This window comes from Mesoplodon densirostris, chromosome 4, assembly GCF_025265405.1.
Source record: "Mesoplodon densirostris isolate mMesDen1 chromosome 4, mMesDen1 primary haplotype, whole genome shotgun sequence".
In the NCBI taxonomy this organism is placed as follows: Eukaryota; Metazoa; Chordata; class Mammalia; order Artiodactyla; family Ziphiidae; genus Mesoplodon; species Mesoplodon densirostris.
In genome coordinates, this window is record NC_082664.1 from 118,489,897 (window position 1) to 118,511,713 (window position 21,817).

Here is a 21,817-nt window from a genome sequence, read left to right on the forward strand (position 1 = left end):
GTAAGACATACTGCAGTCGACTTTGAATTGCTAGGTAGTTTTACAGAGCTAGATATGTGTGTATGTGTGTGTATGTATATATACACATCTAGGGCTAGTACTTAACGTTTCACACCCGGGAGCTGGGAGAAAATACCTGTACAGTCGTCTCTCCCTTTTTTTTTTAATAAATTAGAAAAATGCGCAATTGCGCGTCTCCCTCTCCCCCCCCCGCCTTTTTATTTGTAAACAAGTGTTATTTGTGCCTGGAAGAATTTGCTGTCTTTGTAATTTTCAAACTTTAAAATAAAATTGAAAAAACAAGGGGAAAAAAAGTCTTGGGATTATTCTTGAGACCTCTCACTACTACACACACACACACACACACACACACACACACACACACACACACACACACACACACACACACACACACACACACACACACACACACACACACACACACACACACACACACACACACACACACACACACACACACACACCCCATTCAGACCACTACAAAATTTTATTGATTCTACCTCTTAAATATATTGAATCCACCCTATATACTACATCTTCATTGCTATACCCTATTCTAAGCCACCATCACGCTGTGGTGGACTGTTTCAGTAGCTTCCCAACGGTAGCTTCCTGGATTCATTCTTACTACCCATCAATCCATTCTTTACATAGAAGTTAGAATGATCCTTTAAAAAGCATAAATATCATATCATGCCACTCTTAAGAATTATTGAAAGGTTTGCTCTTACGCTTTGGTGAAAACTCAGATGTTTAAGATAACCCCACGTCTCCACAGGATATAGTCCCTGCTGCTCTCTCCTGACCACTTTACTCCAGCCCACTCTAGCCTTTCACTTTTTCCAAAGCGCCAAGTTCTCACTCACGTCCTAGTTCTTCAGCGTGGAATGTACTTAACATTCAGCTCTCACTTTACTTCTTCAGAGAGGTCCCCTGTTTAAGTGACATCTCCTACTGTTTTTCTATAGTGTTCTGTTCTTTTCCTTCATGGCAGTTTTCACAACTTAAAATTGTATTTATTGGTATGTTTGCTTAATCTTTCACCTCAAACCATAATTTTCATGAAAGCAGAGACTGTTCACTGTTGTAGTCCTGGTGTCTTAACTAAGTGCCTGGTACATATTACGTGTTTGGTAAATATATGATGAATGAAAAAAGATAGCATGCCACCTTAGGTAAACTATATAGGTCAGGTACCGTTTCATAGGTGTGCCCTGTACCCTGGAGCGTGGAGGGATTGTTTCCTCTGGTTTAATCCTTTATTTCTTCAAAATAACTCTCTGAGAAAGGCACCATGTAATCATTGTAATGCCTGGAGACAGTTTCTGATGATTAGCCTGTCTTCTCAGTGATGTATATTTTATGTGCCAAGCTAAACTGGCAGTTGTGGGCAGATTTTATTTAAGCCCCTGCAAAGGAATACACCTGCCCACATTTCTTAGATTGGAGCTCTTGGAAACTAGAGGCAGAGTGTTCTCAGTGGCAGTCCTGGCTAAACAACTTATCTTCTTTTCTAGAACTACTTTTATTTTTTTAAACATTAGAGCCCCACAAAGGAAATGTGGTCTAATTACATTTGCTTCCTACTGAGATTGACAGTATTGTTTGTGTAAAGGTTGTTAGCTGTTTTAGTCATATAAATATGCCACAATGTTACCAAAGTACATGACTTGCCTTTTAATCACAAGGCAAAAATGACCACATTTCACAATACTAATGTCTTCATATGTTTTATAAGATACACAGAGCTATTATGACTTGATATTACAAAGTATTCTACATTTTCTTAGAGAGCTTGTGTTTTCTTTCTACATCTTAGACCTAATTTTTAATTAAATTTTTAATTGTTTTTAAGCTAATTTCAGTAAAATGAGATGCTTAATTGTATGTTTGGTATAAAATTATAAGTTCAACAATTTGAGGCAGCTTTCAGGCCACTAGAATTTCTTGAAACTCATGAAAAAATGTTTACTACCAATTTTAGACATAAATTTCATTTCAAAAGAAAATGTTATATATACCCGAAACTAACTCAATACTAAATCAACTATACTTCAATTTTTTTAGAAAAGAAAATGTTTTAGGGACTTATATTTCTTAATGTATAGTAAATGAGATATTCTTATTTATTTCTAAAGTCTAGGTACCATACTTAGAATTCTCCCATAAACTGAAAAAAGCATGCTGAATGTTTCTTATGCATATTATCAGGTTCAGGGAAATGAAACATTATTAGGGAAAGGGAAATGAAACAAAAAGTGTGAGAATTCTCAATGACTGGTTTCTCACATCATCATATCATTATTATTGCTATTATTAATTCTGCCTTTAACAAAATTGTTAATTCTTAGTGAAATAATTTTTAAAGCTTCATCTACTTATTGATATCTGTGGATTTACCAGACATTCATAGCTATCCTCAGGTCAATTAAATTGGGAGTTTATAAATCATAAGAATTTGTAAATGTCTGCTGTCAGGTATGACTAAGTAAGTTTCTGAATTTCATAATCCTCTGGTTACTACTGCGGGTTCTTTCTTGGGTTTTTGAAATGCAAATCACTGACTCTAGAGCTAGTGAAAGAATATGAGGAATATTGAAATTCTTCCTATAGCAATGTACAAATATGGTACATTATGGTTATAGAAGGGGTGAGGAGACTTAAGTACTGGGAACTCTGCCATTACGTGAAAAGTCTTCTCAAGCGAATTGCCAATTTAGAGACTATATTAAATAAATGTAATGGAGTGGTTTTTATGTTTATTTCTAGAAAGGGGAAAGAGCAGCTTTATTTTGCCAGAAAGACAGTGTCAGCTCTAGCCATTTGTTTCCTAGCAAAACAAACTACCTGCAGAATTCTAATTGGACTATTTCTTCTCCCTCACGTTTAATTAAAATCTTTCTCTAGCAATACGTGACACCGAGGATAGTGTATGGATTCATTTATTGTACCAAGAAAGACTTGGGTTAACTATATATTTCTAGCTGCCAGCCTCTACTAGTTATTTATCTTCTACTTGTTTAGCAGTCTTGTCTAACAGCACTAACACTGGTAAAGAGTAGGGTAGTTAAACTGTTTACAGTCTTTACCTTCTCTGCCTATGTCACCATCCGCAGAGTTGTATTCCATTCTGCAAAGTGTTTAATGTTTACTTAGATAAGTAAAACCTTATCACACTAGAAATTACAACTCAGTTTTACTTTGTAGCTTAATTCCATCATGTAATAAAATAATCCTGGTGCATAGGATTGGAATTGATCTCTATTTGCATCCTACCTTAGAGTGCTGCCCTGTAGATAAATATTGCTGCTCCAAGGGGGCTAGGTAGAAGACTAAGGATGAGTTGATATAATTGCATCCTTGTTATTAAAAAATAGAAAATGCCTCACCAATGGTGAAACAGCAGTCGTTTTTATATATCAAAGACACTATCCTGTTAGCTAAAAATTGATCATCATCCAATAGGAAGCTTGAGTTCAAAGATTTTAAATTCAGAACACTGTTTTTCAAATAGAATAAGTGGATTTAAGTTCAGTAGTGTATCATTTTATGAACTGTTTTAGAAAGCAGTTAATACATTATCATGATTGAGAGCTTTTTTCCTCCTGGGTATTAAATTGATAATTAAATTGTTCTTTTTTTCAGACTATGCCCTCTTGGAGGGTAGGGAAGGCATGTTTAACCTGGTGTATTCAGCTCTTTGCTGGGCTACATGTTTATTGTTTCAGTACTTAATAAATATGCGTAATAAATAAATTGTAGCTGCAGTTCTGAACCTACTTTGCTGTGACCTGTAATAGTCTGTTCTGCACTCTGCTCTCTTTGTCTTTCAAGCAAATCACATCACCCGAAACTATGACCCACTTTACTACAATAGTGCTGACATGTTTGGAGAGCCTAGAAAGAAGAATTGAAATTTAACTGGCATCATGGGATCTCAGTTGGTTTAACAGTTTCTCTTACCTTACTTGGTAATGCATGTATAATAATACTGAATGGCATTTGCTCTCAAGGGATTTTAGAGTTGAGTACAACAGAAATATATTGCAGGAAAGAACATTGATACTGTAATTAAAAGGGTTATGGGAGAGACTAGAAATTACTCTATCTGTTAACCTGTTAATTTCAAGACCTAAAGCGTGTATTTAAATATGATACTGTGGAAAATAATCTTCCTAGTTCAAAAATTAATAATAAGCTCCATCATAAGTAGTTATGTATATTGAGCATTAAATCTTATGATACTCATTTATTTCATCTCTTTTCTTAAAAACTGGACATTTCCTGGACATAAGCTATTTGATACACAGGCATACCTCAGAGATATTGCAGGTTTGGTTCCAGACCACCACAATAATGTGATAACTTCAACAAAGCAAGGCATACGAATTTTTTGTTTTCCCAGTGCATATAAAAGTTAATGTTTATTCTATACTGTAAGTCTATTAAGTCTGCAATAGCATTATGTCTAAAAAATAATACAATACTTAATTTTAAAATATTGCTGAAAAATGCCAACCACCATCTGAGCCTTCAGCAAGTTATAATCTTTTTGCAACATCAAAGATCACAGATCACCATAACAAATATAATAATAATGAAAAAGCTTGAAATATTGCAAGAATTACCAAAATGTCACACAGAGACACGAAGTGAGCAAATGCTATTGGAAAAATGGCACTGATAGACTTGCTTGACACAAGGTTGCTGCAATGCACCAATTTGTAAAAAAAAAAAAAACACAGTATCCACAAATCACAATAAAACAAGGTGTGCCTGGAGTTTACTGTTCTTTTATTTACTTAAAGAAAAGAGAAGGTCAGGACTGCATTTTTTTACTGAGTATCTGTCATCTATATATAATAGTCTTATTGGCAAGTCAGCTGAATCTTATTCCCTAAAGGATAAATTTGTAAGATGTTTCATGTAAACAAATAGAGGGTATCAAAGATGTGAATTCAACGTAGAGAAGACTTAGTTTTTTTAATATATTGTTTTCAATAACTATACTTTTTGTGTTCTAGTTCATTTAAACATATCAAAATTCCTTTTTCTGATCCCAAAACTGGTTTAAAGGTGGTCATTCACTATTATGGGGCCAAGTTTTATTGTTTATTCTAATGATAAAATTATGTATCCTTACTGTAAGACATTCAAACTTTAAGCATTCAAAACAAGCATAACTTTTTTTGCTTTCAAACAGAATTTTAAAAAGAAAAAAGTAAAAATCACTGGAAGACAGTGGGTAGCCTCTTGAATGATTTTAAACAAGGAATGATATGCATAAGTAGATTTATATTTTAGAAAGATCACTGGCAGCTGTATGGAAACAGATTGGAGGCAGGAAGGACAGGCAGGATGGACACTGTTAGAGTACGCAGGCCAAGAAAAATAAAGGCTTTAACTGAGACAGTAATCACAGGAACATGGAAGAGGAGACAGGATCAACTGGGTTTTGGTAAGGGATTGCACGTGGTGAGAAGGGCAGGGGAAAAGCTGAAAAGGATGCCCAGGTTTTTAGCCTGAGTGATGAGTAGCGTACCCTCAACTGACATAGAGAACATGGGAGATGGAACAGCTTTCGAGGAAAAGATTATGGATTCAGTTTTATACGTGTAAAGTGTGAGTTGCCTATGGCACACCAAAGGAGGATAATCTTTGCCATTTGAGATACAGGCCTGGAATTTGAGAGTTGGTTTTAGATGTCATCAGTATAAGTGGTTGTTGAAACATTGGGACTGAGAGAGATCACTAGGAAAGCATGTAGAGAGAAAAGGGCCAAAGTCTGAAGAAATGGCTAAAGAGATGGGGGAAAAAACAAGAGGGTAGTAAATAGGAAACAATGGAAGAAGAGTTTGAAGAGGAAGAGTCATTTAGAGCATCAAATACCAGTTAGCAACCAAAGAGGTTGAAGATTGAGAAGTGTTCATTGAAATTAGCAACTTAGAGATGACTGGTATCTGAGAATAGTCAGTAGAGTGAGTTAGGGAAAGAAACCAGATAACCATGTGTTTCAGATTGGGTAGCAGCAGTGACTAGAATAATATTTCAGGTAGTTTGGTTATAAAGAAAAGGTAAATGTATGAGCAGTTGCTTAGAACGGAGGATAGGAATTAATGGAGCGTTTTATTATGAATTTTGATTTCTTTCTTAGGAACAGAGTATATTTATATCTGAAGGAAAAAAGAGTAGTCACTGTTGCAAAAGAGGTTAGAATAATGGTAAGAGAACCAAAATACTTGAAGAAGCTAGAAGGATATCCAGAGCATGGTGTCTTCCATGGAGAAGATAGATACTTACATAAAAAATTTATAGCACAAACTGATATAATTCCTGATGATAGAATTTAAGTGCCACATGTTAGATAAATAAAAAGAGAAGGCTGGTAGTTCCAGAGGAGTTGAGAAAATTTTGATAGTCTGATGTCAAATGCTAAACTCAGTTGGGTATCCTCCATTTAGTTTTCTACTTTGAAAATCAGTGCATCATTTAGAAGTGTGTAACATAAGCCTTCAGTTCATTATTGCTGATGAGAATCTTTAGTTGTGTATAAGATTTCCCTGGCTCAGTCTGATAGATGACCTTCACTGTCTTCAGGCATTTAATCCATCTATGTTTCTATGCCAGCTCCATAAAACCATCAGTGGTACCTTTTCTCTTGGAAAGCACAGCCATGAAAGAATTTCTTTTGCAGATTACAATAAAGCTTTACTATTAGTAAGTTTTCCTTCTCATTATTACTTTTTTTTTAATATAAATTTATTTATTTATTTACTTTTGGCTGCGTTGGGTCTCCGCTGTTGCGCATAGGCTTTCTCTAGTTGCAGCGAGTGGGGGCTACTCTTCGTTGAGGTGCGCGGGCTTCTCATCGTGGTGGCTTCTCTTGTTGCAGAACTCCAACTCTAGGCGTGCGGGCTTCAGTAGTCGTGGCACACAGGCTCAGTAGTTGTGGCTTGTGGGCTTAGTTGCTCCGCTGCATGTGGGATCCTCCCGGACCAGGGCTCGAACCCATGTCCCCTGCATTGCCAGGAGGATTCTTAACCACTGCGCCACCAGGGAAGTCCCTCATTATTACTTAATATTCTTCCTCAAAACTTCCCCAGAATCATGAAATAATTACATGTTGTTTTTACAAAGTTCATGTTGCAGATAATCTATCTGTAGATAATTTTGAGTCTGTCTTGATTATTGTTCTCTTCTGTGCAATAAAGGACAGCACAGTAAGAATATGAGGTTGTAATAGTAAATGGGCAACCATAGATGTGAAGTGATCGTATAGGCAAAGTGTTAGTGTTTAACTTTTTTAACAGAAGGCCTGAATTCTATGAATATTACTAGAACATATATTATCTTGAGTGTAAGAAAAATCTCATTCTGGTTTTCCATTCATCTCCTAAACTTTTACTCTATAGAGGCTTTTTAATGCCTTAACATACACAATTCTATGAATTAATTGTCCAGTTGGCTCTTTGAGGTTAGGGAAGTGCTTTTATGTTTGTTCATGAGGTCCAATATGATTGATTGCTTTAGGCATAACAGTGCTTTCCATATATTTATCTTTATTCCCAGTGTACAGGTCAAAATAATCACCATTGACTTGACTTATTTTTTTATCTAAGAAATACACTTCTCATCTTCCCAGTCTAAACATTTGGTGGTAAACACTCTCCAAATCCAAGTGAGTTAGTATGTTTCATGAGGAACTCTGATATTCTAATGTGTTAAGCACTGAGAGATACCCCTTTCTGCTCTCATGAGCACACAGATGTGGCCAACTATTGATATATACTGTAAATATTGACATACATTTAAAATTATTTTGAGTAAAAATCTACAAGCTGGTTATCTATTCAGGTTGATGCATAGCATTAGAATACTTTGGTTGAAAGAGTAAAAGTTCAACAGAGGTATAGAGAAAGAGTAAAAGAAAGAAATATGGACTACTGAAAATACAGAATTCTAGAATTTTTAGAGCGGAAAGAGATCTCAGCAGTTACCAGATAAGCCTTGGGATAACTGAGTATATATGACTTGGAAAAGGGAGCACACTTATTCTCTATATTCCTGAAAGAGTAGAATGAAAATCTCATACAGAAACTCCTTGGGGATAAGTTTGGAGTTCATTATAAAGAAGAACCTTCTAGGGACTTCCCTGGCAGTCCAGTGGTTAAGACTCCGTGCTTCCACTGCAGGGGGCACAGGTTTGATCCCTGGTCAGGGAACGAAGATCCCGCATGCCGCAGGGCTCAGCCAAAAAAAAGAAAAAAGAAAAACCTTCTAGTGGTCAGAGCTATTTGGAAGTGGGAGTAGACATCCCCAAGTGAGATTTTCAGGTTGGGAGCTGAGCATTGGATGTGTAGTTGGACCCAGTGACATTTGTGAGATCTTCCAATCCTTGAATTCTTACCTAAACCAATGACCAACGTTTCTCTTTTCTTTTAACTTTTTACAACTGCGGTATATACAGTAAAGTGCACAAATCTTAAATGTACAAGTCAATGAATGTTTATGTATATATGCACCTGAGAATATTTCCAGCACTTCAGGAGGCTCTAGTCAGTACCCTCTCTCCCCCTATTATAGATAATCACTATTCTGATTTCTGCCACCAAAAAATAGTTTTACCTATACTTAAACATCACATAAATAGATTCACAGAATATTTACTGTTGTGGGTCTGGCTTCTTTTGCTCATCGTTATGTCTATGAGGTTCATCCATGCTACATGTAGCAGTAGTTCAATCTCTGTGATATTCCACTAATGTCATTGTAGGAATGTCTCATAATGTAGCCATGCCACTGTTGATGGACATGTGGATTGGTTCCACTTTGAGACTGTAAATAACCGTGCTATGAACAATCTTTACATGTCTTTTGGTAGACACCTGCACTCATATCTCTAGGATATGTTACTAGGAATGGATTGCTGTTTCATAGGATAGGTTTAGGTTTATTTTAGCAGTTACTGCCAAGCAATTTTCCAAAGTGACTGTGCACATTAGATTCCCACTAGCAACATAATGAGAGTTTCAGTTCCTGCTCATCCCTGTCAACACTGTGTATTGTCAGTCTTTTTTATTTTAGCCATTGAATACGTTGTAGTATTTCTTTTTCTATGGTTATTGATCATTTGAATAGTCTCTCTTAGGAAGTGCTTATTTTATTTTTAGCCTTTTTTTTAATCGGGTCATTTATCTTTATCTTGCTGATTTTTAGGAATTCTTTACATATTCTGAATATGAGTCTTTAGGGAATTATATGTATTACAAATATAATTTCCCAGTCTATGCCTTACTTTTTCACTCTTTTAACATGGTCTTTGATGAACAGACGTTCTTAATTTTAGTTAAGTGCAATTTATCGTATTTCTCTTTTGTGGTTAGTGCTTTTTGTTTCCTCTTCAAGAAGTCTTTGTCTAGCCCAAGGTCATGAAGACATTTAGACCAATAATTTTTTTTTTCTTTTTAATTTTTTGGCCGCACCATGCGGCATGCGGGGATCTTAGTTCCCTGACCAGGGATCAAACCCGCGCCCCCTGCAGCGGAAACAGGAAGTCTTAACCACTGGATGGCCAGAGAAGTCCCCCAGACCAATAATTCTTGAATTACAATACTAAATTAGATAATGGTAAACTTTCATTTATTCATACACCAAAAAAAAGAAAGAACTGTATAGAACTGTACTATTTTCTCCCATATTTTAATTCTTAAGCTTTTGGCATTAGCTGTGAATAAGTAGATAATGATGATGATACTAAATCTGAAATTTACTGTCAGGATACTTGGTTATTGCTATGGTAACAAAACCACTACAAAATCTCAGTGGCTTTTTTTCTCACTCATGCTGCTTGTACAAAGTGGATTAACAGGGGGGCTATGCTGTTTTTGTTCACTTAGGCAAACATGATGTAAACTCCATTATAATATATACTTTCATGATCACTGTGATAGGGGAAGCAAAACATGGAAAATTGCTTTTGGACTCAAACTTTCTGCCTAGAAGTATCATGTCCCACTATGAGTTGACCCTATGAGTTCCATCAACCTTGCCTAATTTCAGAGGTTGTGAGGAAGTGTAATCTTATACTTCCTGAAAGGAGAGCTAAAATATTTGTAAATAGCCATAATAATGACTGTCACAGTTAACTTGGGCAAGTTACTTAACGTCTCTCTATGGATTGGTTTGTTCACTATAAAATAGAGGCTAATGATAGTATCTATCTCGTGTGGTAGTTGTGAGGATTAAATGGGGTAATACATGTAAACTCTTAGAATACTGCCTGATACTTAGTAAACACTCAATATATGTGTGCTAATATTACTTCTGTCATTGTTACTAGGCTCTTACTCTGTGATGGACTCCATACTACCTGCTTTACATGGATTGATTATTCAAATAACTCCCATAGTATCTACTATTACTATCCTCATTTACAGATGAGAAAACTTAGCTTCAGAGATATTAACTAACTTGCTCACGTTCCACAACTAAAAAATAAAAGGTGGGATTTGAATTCAGGCAGTCTGATTTCAGAGCCTGCAATATTAACCATGACTCCCTCCCAGATAGCAAATAAATATTAACAGAAGAATTCAGAGACGCATCCTGTGCTTAGAGAACTCTGTGTTTGTGTATGTACAGTTCATGGTTATGAGTTTATAGTGAACTTTTTAATATATTTCTATTTTCTGCTAGTTTGTAAAGTTGTTTCTAGTTCACATCATTTAATTAACAGTACTGTTTCTGTACTGTTGTTCTGTCATGGTCTTACATCTAAACAAATTTAGAACTGATCTTATGCTTCATTAACAGATGAAGAAACTTAGGCCAGAATGGTTTAGTGATCCCAGAAGACATAGCTAGTTGGTGTCATGCCTGAACTCAGACTCAGACTTCCTGACTTCAGTTCAGAGCTCTTCCTACTGCCTCGGGTTCCCTCCCTGTAGTTTACATGGCATGTAATCCTTTATCAAAAATTTGAGATGCTTTGGTTCTTCCTCCCCCCAAATTTGAGTGAGTTTGTTGTAGAAAACTGCAATTGTGCTTCTTCCTCATAGCTCACATTGGTACATCTTGATTTTAAGTTACTAATTTTGTCTTTTAAAGATTCTGATGTTACTAAACACCAAGAGTCAAATGAGATATTTGGAGAGACTTTGTAATAAGAATAAATACCTCCAGAGAACATGCTTCTGTGGAAAAACATTGTAATGATGAGCTTTTTCACGTAAGCCAGATTTGGAGTCAAATTTCTGAAGGAAAAGGGATGACAGTGGAATTAGAGTTGGATCAAGTATACTATATTTGAGGTATATCTCAAGATATATTAGCAAGAAGTAAAATGACTATTTACACATAAACAGCTTGTTACTTTTCCTACCAGTGACATGAGAATGTACATTTATCAACCTCAGATACATTGAGTTTTCAGAATTAAACCTTTTAAGGAAATGCCAAACCATATTAATTTCATGGTCATGGTCTGTTTTCCCATAATTAAATGGGATTTTTGTATGATATTTGCAGTGTATTGTCATATAATTTTATCTGGAAGGTTAACAGGATATAACTTGAGTTAACCTATAGTTCTAGCCAGTAATAACAATTACTCATTCTATTGCTGTATGGTAGAGAAGGAGTAGGAAGGAAGTCACGGCACTTCTTTTTCTCTCAGTATCAAAAGTTGTCAGGTATCTGTCAGGAAGATGAACCTAACCTGTGCCACATGGTAATGCATTCATAGGGAAATATATTGTTGTCTTGAGAGTACATTATCCTTTTCCTGCTCTCCTATAGTTTCAAACATTTCTTTTTGCATTAGAATAAACACTTTTATAAAATTGAATGCAGAATTTAAATGAATTTTTTAATATAAAACACAAAGTTTATAAACTGTGCTGTCATACTCTTCCTGCTAGACATGTTTACTCTTCTCTGTCCTGAAGGGCTCATTCTGATTTGAGAGAGTGAGACAATGAATTTATCACTAGAAATTATCTCTAAGGCTCCTTTCAGCAATAAGGTAGTATATTTTCTGGAGAGGAAAATGGGAAGAGTCTGGTCAAAGGGAATTTTAGTTCTATGTGTAGGAAAAAGTTTTAAAAAGAAAGTGTATTCATAAAAAGAAAGTATTGCATGTGAAATTAAAATTGAAGTTTAAAAGGTCTGTGATTTTTTATGGTACTTTCCTCTTTCTTTAAAGTAACACAACCATATTACTGAATGTTGGGGAGTAAAAACAAAGACTGAAAAGTAATTACTCATAATTTCATCATCCTAAAACATTACTACTTTGAGCATTTGGGTGTGTTTCCTTCCAATCTTATGTATCCGTTCTTTTGATATAACTATAATATGTGTAATATACTTTTTTTTATACAGCAGGTTCTTACTAATTATTCATTTTATACATATTAGTGTATATATGTCAATCACAATCGCCCAATTCATCACACCACCCCCCCCACCACCGCTTTCCCCCCTTGGTGTCCATACATTTCTTCTCTACATCTGTGTCTCTATTTCTGCCCTGCAGACCGGTTCATGTGTACCATTTTCCTAGGTTCCACATATATGCATTAATATACGATATTTGATTTTCTCTTTCTGACTTACTTCACTCTGTATTACAGTCTCTAGATCCATCCATATCTCTACAAATGACCCGATTTTGTTCCTTTTTATGGCTGAGTCATATTCCATTGTATATATGTACCACATCTTCTTTATCCATTTGTCTGTTGATGGGCATTTAGGTTGCTTCCATGACCTGGCTATTGTAAATAGTGCTGCAATGAACATTGGGGTGCATGTGTCTTTTTTTTTTTAATTTAATTTTATTTTTTATACAGCAGGTTCTTATTAGTTATCCATTTTATACATATTAGTGTATATATGTCAGTCCCAATCTGCCAATTCATCACACCACCACCACCACCACCCCCGCCACTTTCCCCCTTTGGTGTCCATATGTTTGTTCTCTGCATCTGTGTCTCTATTTCTGCCCTGCAAACCAGTTCATCTGTACCATTTTCCTAGGTTCCACATATATGCATTAATAAAGGATATTTGTTTTTCTCTTTCTGACTTACTTCACTCTGTATGACAGTCTCTAGATCCATCCATGTCTCTACAAGTGACCCGATTTCATTCCTTTTTATGGCTGAGTCATATTCCATTGTATATATGTACCACATCTTCTTTATCCATTCGTCTGTTTTTAAACTTTGTTTTAAACTTGGTTTTGTTTCACCTAGAAACAACGGAAACAAAATCAGTAGCTTGTAAACCAGGAAGATAACATCTAAGCACTTGTTTGGAATTGCCGTCTGTGTATGAAGGGCGAAGCCTTTTCATACTGGGTAGGGTATTTAAAGAAAAAATGTTCCTGGGAAACTGGTCTTCTAGAGCTTTAAATGTGTCAAGTTTGAATTCTGTGGCTATTTGATTTACTTTCTGAAGTCCTGAGCATTATCAGCTTTAGGATTCAAAAGCAAAATATAGCAAAATAATTCTGAGTTTTAAGTTTTGTCTCTTTCATTAAACTGCTCTGTTAAACTGCAACTGTGCCTATTTGTTTTGTAGGGAAAAGTGTGAATTTCAAAAGCAAAATATAGCAAAATCTGTGTTTTAAATATTCTCTTTCAGTTTAAACTGTTCTGTTAAACTGCAATTGTGCCTATTTGTTTTCTGAGGAAAACTGTGAATTTCACTTTATTATTCCATTAACTGCCTTTGACTCACTGCAGCTAACATTTTTTTTGTTGTTTTGTTGTGTTTTTGTCTTCAACTTTTGACTAAAGAAAACTTCCTTACTATCCAAAGCTTTCTGTTTTTTCTTTTAGGAATTCTCCCTAGGAAGAGAATTTACTTTGTATTAAATTAAATTGATTGATTAAAATAAAGTTGATTAAAATGAAGAACCTTTGGGATCTATTTCCTTTTATTATGCTATAGTTTTCATAAGTGATCTCTGACTTTCCTTAAACATCATCTTTTACTTTTAGTATTCATCAGATTAGGAAGGGTAAAAGGTTTGGGAATTATTGACTCTAGCAGAAAAGAACATCCTTTCCATCTCTCCTTTGCAGTGTTGTTTCACAGCTGTAAGTTTGAGCTGAAGAAAACAGTGTAAAATATAAGAAAATAGAGGAGCAATGTTCCTTGAACCAGTAAGGGCCCTTGCCCTAGAACTGTTGACTATTAAGTTTTTGTTTGGGTCAAGATACTAGAGACCTTTGTTGCTTCTGCTTTCTCGTATATAGCTTTCTCAGACTCCAGGCTTGAATAATTTTGTTTAAGAACTAGAAATGAATACCATCTGCCTCCTTAATATGAGTCTGGATTCTAAACATGTAAGTACCCTGAGCTAAGTGTTCCTTCTCAGGTTTTACTCAGTAGTTTCTGTTTGCTTCAGATCTCGAATGCTCTGTGAATTCACTATGATCATTAGCAGTTATCTTAGCTGGTCACCCCATCTATTTAATTCATCTGTATTTCTTCCCTGTTTTCTCATATATTTAAATAGATAAATAAGTAAGTAAGTAACTTTACACACATCAGCTACTACAGCCTTTGCATTTTTTTTTACTGTTTGCCCTTCTGTGCCCCAATAGATTACGAACTCTAAAGGACAAGAATTTCTTCTTAATCTTAATTACCTCTGTGTCTTTGATGCCTAACACAGTGACATGTAGTAAACTGTGAAAAGCATTGCTTTTTCAAAATTCATTTCCCTCTTGGTAAACATAAAATTCCTCTGTTCTGATATAACCTCCATGAGAATCACTAAGAAGTGAGTGAAAAAATATATATCATGTGGCTTCCTAAATGGAGTAGGAAGTTCCCCCCTCTCACCTCTCCTCCCCTGCCTCATACACACCTACCTTTTACTGTTTCATAGTACCCCAGTGTCCCAGGAAATTGTTTGGGAAAGTACTCTACACTAAGGAAGTACTCCCAAATTTTATTGGATTACTTTAACTCTTATTTCCGGCACTGGTCCAGAAGTTTCTTACTTGGGCAGTTATCTGTTTACTAATAATAAAAGCAGTGCTTGAATAGGCTGTGTAGGAAGGACAACTTGGGACCAACAGTCACCATGAAAAAGCCAAATATGTGGACTGTGACCTCAAAAGGCAACACCCTGCTTGTAAAGTGACAAATTTGCTTTGGCAGAGGAAAATGTTTCTTATTTTCTCTGTGTTATCACAGTGCTTTAACCTGATACAAAACACTATGTCTAGATGTTCAAGGTTATTTTTTTTTTCACAACGTATTTTGTGTCCTGATTGTAACATTTCTCCATCAAGATTCCACTGAGAAGAAAAAAATGCATGTACAGGGATCAAACTATCTCAAAAGAAATCTAAAGTGTGCTCAGTTTCTTTTGATGATCTAGTACTTCTATATTTTTTAGAAAATACCTAGCTCAAAAGTTTGCAAAACTCTTACTCCAAAAAATCATAAACAACGATAGAAGATTTATGTTTGTTTCTAACCCTGGCATCTTCTTCCCGCTTATCATTGTTGTCTGAGAACAGTGTCTCTAGACCAAGGAGAATAACAGCATACACCACTTGACACCAGGCACGATCTTAGTCACACGTAAAGATGCTCAACAAACGTTTGTTGTTCAAATATAAATTCTGCAAGCATTTGCCTTAAAAAGAGGCTGGATTATTTCCTTTATGGCCCAAAACAAACACTATATTTAACTACAAAAAAATTGGAAATAATATATTGTCAGTATAGCTTTATCACTAAGCAGGTTATAAAACTACAGTTAAAATATATGCAGGCCGGACTTCCCTGGTGGCGCAGTGGTTGAGAGTCCGCCTGCTGATGCAGGGGACACAGGTTCGTGCCCCGGTCCAGGAACATCTCACATGCCACGGAGCGGCTGGGCCCGTGAGCCATGGCTGCTGAACCTGCACATCCAGAGCCTGTGCTCTGCAACGGGAGAGGCCACAACAGTGAGAGGCCCGTGTACTGCAAAATATATATATATATATGTATATGCAGGCCACAGTTAGATTCTATTCCTAATTTTTTTCCAGTTATTTTGAACTGAGAAATTGGCTTTACCTTCAAAATATATCAAGAATCTGACTACTTCTCATCACCTCCACTACTACCACTGTTGATCCAATCCACCATCAACTTTCAGATGGATTACCGCAATAGATTCCTAAGTGATCTCCTTACTTCTACCCTTGACCCTCTTCACCCTTCATTCTGTTCTCAAAACTGCAGCCATGGTGATCTTATAAAAATGGTTTATTCCATGCCTTATCTACTCAGAATGTTCTAGTGGCTTTGCATCTCAGGGTAAAGGCCAGTCTTTACTACGATTTACAAAGCCATATATGGTCTGGTCCCCTATAGCAGTCAACATCATCTACTATTTTTGCCCCTATTTCAGTCCAGCCAGATTTGCTGCCTCCTTCAGTCAACCAAGTGTACGCCTTGCATGTGTTCCCCCTGCCTGGACCACTCTGTCCTCACACATGTGCACAGCTCTTCATCTTCTTTAGGTCTTTCCCCAAAGGTTACCTCAGTAAAGCCTTTCCTAGCCTCTGTTTAAAATTCCAGAACCCTCTTCCCTTGAACTCTTCCTGGGCTGTTTCCTTGCTCTCTTTTTTTCTTTGTACTTATCACTATGTAACATTATTCATTTTACTTATTTTATCTTGTTTTTTGTCTGTATCCCATTATACTGAGCTCAGTAAGGGTGGGGACTTTTGCCTGTTTTGATTGCTGCTATATCCCCAGTACATATAAAGTGCCTACAGTGTTAGATACCCAATAAATACTTGTTGAATGAATGAATCAGTTTCTCTATTATTTAGTTCTTAGACTAGCCCACTACATTTTTAAAAATTAACAGTAGTCATGGTTACAGGAGCCTGGGCTCTAGATTCTAGGAATAGAGAGCCACATTTTCTGCTCACTCCATCCAACACCCAGCCAAACACACACCTCTATGCCCTTCTTAGGTACTGAAACAACCCTAAGCCTTAAACTCTAATTATCTCCCCGATCTTACCCATCCCCCAAAAAGTAAGTACTTAATTACCACCAAATTACCTAGCCTTATCTTTTGCCCCCTCATCTCCTGTATCAAAACCTACAGTTAGAGAGTTCTTAATGAACCCCAGTTAACTGCCTGGGGATTAGCCAGTGCTCTTATTCCCTCTGTAAAACATATTGATTAATGCCCACAGCCTGCTTAATGCTCTTAGCTAAATGTTCACAGCTGGTAGATCGTTCTGTAGTAAGCCTTCTTCTTTCACTTGATCCTGTTAAATTGCATGCATATAAAAATCAGTTGTATTTATTCCTCAACTTCAGGGCTATCTTACAATGAATTGTATAATTATAATATATTAAATTAATTTTTAATAAACTTTATATTTTAGAGAAGTTTTAGGTTCACAGTAAAATTAAGCAGAAAGTACAGAGTTCGCATATACTCCATGTTCCCCATATGTGTAAACCTCCCCCACTCTTTTTTTTTTTTTTTTCTTTTTTTGCGGTACGCGGGCCTCTCACTGTTGTGGCCTCTCCCGTTGCGGAGCACAGGCTCCGGACGCGCAGGCTTAGCGGCCATGGCTCACGGGCCCAGCCGCTCCATGGCATGTGGGATCTTCCCAGACCGGAGCACGAACCCGTGTCCCCTGCGTCGGCAGGCAGACTCTCAACCACTGTGCCACCAGGGAAGCCCCTTCCCCCACTCTTAACATCCCCTACCAGAGTGGTACATATGTTATAGTTAATGAGCCTACATTGACACATAATCATCACCCAATTCCATAGTTTACATTAGGGTTCACTCTTGCTGTTGTACCTTCTATGGGATTTGACAAATATATGACATATCTATTATTCTAGTGTCATGCAGAATAGCTTCACAGCCCTAAAAATCCTCTGTGTTCTGCCTTTTCACTCCTGCCTCCCCCCTAACCCCTCCCAATCGTTCATCTTTTTACTGTCTCCATAGTTTTACCTTATCTGGAATGTAGTGATATTGGAATCATACACTATGTAGCCTTTTCATATTGGCTTTTTTCTCTTTGTATTATGCATTTAAGTTTTCTCCATGTTCTTTCTTGGCTTGGTAACTTACTTCTTTTTAGCACTGAATAGTATTCCATTATCTGGGTGTACCACAGTTTGTTTATCCACCCACCTACTGAAGCATGTCTCAGTTGTGTCCAAATTTTGACATTATAAATAAAGCTGCTATAAACATCCATGTGCAGGTTTTTGTATGGACATAACTTTTTAATTCCTTTGGATAAATACCAAAGAACCCAGTTGCTGGTAAGAGTATGAGTAGTTTTGTAAGAAACTACCAAATGGTCTTCTTTAGTGGCTGTACCATTTTGCGTTCATTTCTACCAGTAATGAATAAGATCTCCTGTTGCTCCATATCCTAGCCAGTATTTGGTGTTGACAGTGTTTTGCATTTTAACTGTTCTAATAGATGTGTAGTGGTATCTCATGGTTTTAATTTTCAATTCCCGACTGACATATGATATTAACCATCTTTTCACATGCTATTTGTCATCTGTACGTATGCACTGTTGAGTCTGTTCCGGTCTTTGGCCCATATTTTAATTGGGTCATTCATTTCCTTATTGATGAGTTTTAGGAGTTCTGTGTATATTTTGGATAAATTTCTTTATCAGATGTATCTTCTGCAAATACTTTTTTCACATCTATAGCTTATCTTCTCATTCTCTTGACATTGTCTTTCACAGAGCAAAAGTTTTTCATTTTAATGAAATCCAGCTTATCAATTCTTTCACAGATTGTGCCTCTGGTGTTATATCTAGAAAGTCATTGTCATACCCAAAGTCATCTAGATTTTTCTCCTATGTTGTCTTCTAAGAATTTTATAGTTTCAAAATTTAAATTTTAAATTTAGGTTTATGATGTGTTTTGAGTTAATATTTGTGAAGGGTGTAAGGTCTGTTTCAAGTTGTTTTTGTTTGTTTGTTTTGCATATGGATGTCCAGTTGTCCCAGCACCATTTGTTGAAAGACTATCTTTATTTCATTGTTTTGCCTTTGCTCCTTTGTCAAAGATCAGTTGACTGTATTTATATAGGTTTATTTCTAGCTAGGATCTCTATTCTGTTTCAATAATTTATTTGTCTTTTCTTTCCCAAGTGCACACTGTCTTGATTATTGTAGCTTAATAGGAAGTCTTGAAGTTGGGTAGTGTCAGTCCTTCAACTTTGTTGTTCTCCTTCAATATTTCCTTGGCTATTCTGAGTCTTTTGCCTCTCCATATAAACTTTAGAATCAGTTTATTGATATCCACAAAATTACTTGCTGGGATTTTTATTGGGATTGAGTTGAATGTAAAGCTCAAACTGGGAAGAACTGACATCTTGACAATATTGAGTCTTCCTACCCATGAACGCGGAATATTTTTCCATTTATTTTGTCCTTCTTTGATATCTTTCATCTGAGTTTTGTAGTTTTCCTGATAGAGATCTTGTAAAATATTGTTAAATTTATACCTAAGTATTTCATTTGGGGGGGGTGCTAATATAAATGGTAATGTGTTTTTAATTTCAAATTTCACTTGTTCATTGCTAGTATATAGAAAAGCAATTAAATTTTATATACAGTTGAACAACATGGGTGTTAGTGGTGCTGATCCTCTGCACAGGAGAAGACTAAGCCACATGCTACCAAAAAAACCAATGGGTCAATGAAGAAATCAAAGAGGAAATTAGAAAATACCTTGAGACAAATGAAAATAGAAATACAACTTTCTAAAATCTATGGGATGCAACAAAAGCATTTCTAAGCATTAAGTTTATAGCAATTCAAGGCCTACCTCAAGAAACAAGAAAAATCTCAAACAAACAGCCTAACTTTCCACCTAAAGGAATTAGAAAAAGAAGAACAAAGTCCAAAGTCAGCAGAAGGAAGGAAACAAAAAAGATGATAGTGAAAATACCAGAATAACAAAACAAAACAAAAAACAATGGAAAAGATCAATGAAACTAAGATCTGGCTTTTTGAAAAGATAGACAAAACTGATAAACCTTTAGCCAGACTCATTAAGCAAAAAAGAAAGTGGGCCCAAATAAACAAAATTAGAAATGAAAGAGGAGAAGTTACAACTGATACTACAGAAATACAAACAACCCTAGGAGAATACTATGAACAGCTATACAGTGACAAATTGGACAACCTCAAAGAAATGGATAAATTCATACAAACATACACTCTTCCAAGACTGAATCAGGAAGAAGTAGAAAATCTGAACAGACTGATCACTAGTATTGAAATTGAATCAGTAATTAGAAACTCCCAACAATTAAAAGTCCAGGACCAGATGGCTTCACAGGGGAAGTCTACAAAACATTTACAGAAGAGTTAATGTCTATCCAAACTGTTCCCAAAAATTGAAGGGGAGGGAACACTCCCTAACTCATTCTACAAGGCCAGCATTACCCTGATACCAAACCAGACAGAGACACTACAAAAAAAGAAAAATACAGGCCCGTTTCCCTGATGAACATAGATGGAAAAATCCTCAACAAAATACTAGCAAACTGAATCAACAATATGTAAAAAGAATTATACATCATGATCAAGTGAGATTTATTCCAGGGATGCAGGGATGGTTCATTATTCACAAATCAATCAATATGTTACACCATATTAACAAAATGGAGGATAATCATGATCATCTTAAAGATGCAGTAAAAACATTTGACAAAATTCATGATTAAAAACTCTCAACAAGTGGGTATAGAGGGAACATACCTCAGCATAATAAAGGCCACTTATGACAAACCATGGCTAGTATCATACTCAGTGTTGAAATGTTGAAATCTTTTCCTCTAAGATCAGGAACAAGACAAGGATGCCCACTCTCGCCATTTCTATTTAATTTATATTGGAAGTCCTAGCCACAGAAATCAGACAAGAAAAAGAAAAGGCATCCAAATTGGAAAGGAAGAAGTAAAACTGTCACTGTTTGCAGATGACATGATTCTATGTATAGAAAACCCTAACAACCCCACCAAAAAATATATTAGAACTAATTAATTCAGTCAAGTGCAGGATACGACATTAATATACAGAAATCTGCTGCATTTCTTTACATTAATAATGAACTTCAGAAAGAGAAATCAAGAAAACAATGCCATTTACAATTGCATCAAAAAGAATAAAATACCTAGGAATAAATTTAACCAAGGAGGTGAAAGACCTGTATTCTGAAAACTGTAAGACATTCATGAAGGAAACTGAAGATGATACAAATAAATGGAAAGATATTCCATGTTCATGGATTGGAAGGATTAATATTATTAAAATGACCTTACTGCCCAAAGCAGTCTACAGATTTAATACAATTCCTATCAAAATACCCATGACATTTGTATCAGAACTAGAACAAATAATCCTAAAACTTATATGGAACCACAAAAGACCCTGAACAGCCAAAGCAGTCTTGAGAAAAAAGAACAAAGCTGGAGGTATCATGCTGCCTGACTTCAGACTATACTACAAAGCTACAGTAATCAAAACAGTATGGTACTGGCACAAACACAGACACATAGATCAATGGAACAGAATAGAGAGCCCAGAAATAAACCCACACAAATATGGTAAATTAATCTGTGACAAAGGAGGCAAGAATATACAATGGGGAAAAGACAGGCTCTTCAATAAGTGGTTTGGGGAAACTGGACAGCTATATGTAAAAGAATGAAATTAGAACATTTTTTCACACCGTATGCAATAATAAACTCAAATGGATTAAA

General features: G+C 35.9%; 1 protein-coding gene across 1 annotated transcript in view; it reads left to right on the forward strand.

Annotated features, from left to right (window-relative positions):
• Positions 1-21,817, forward strand: part of HMG20A (high mobility group 20A) — a 67,069-nt gene that overhangs the window by 12,650 nt on the left and 32,602 nt on the right. The gene's annotated exons all lie outside the window — the stretch shown is intronic.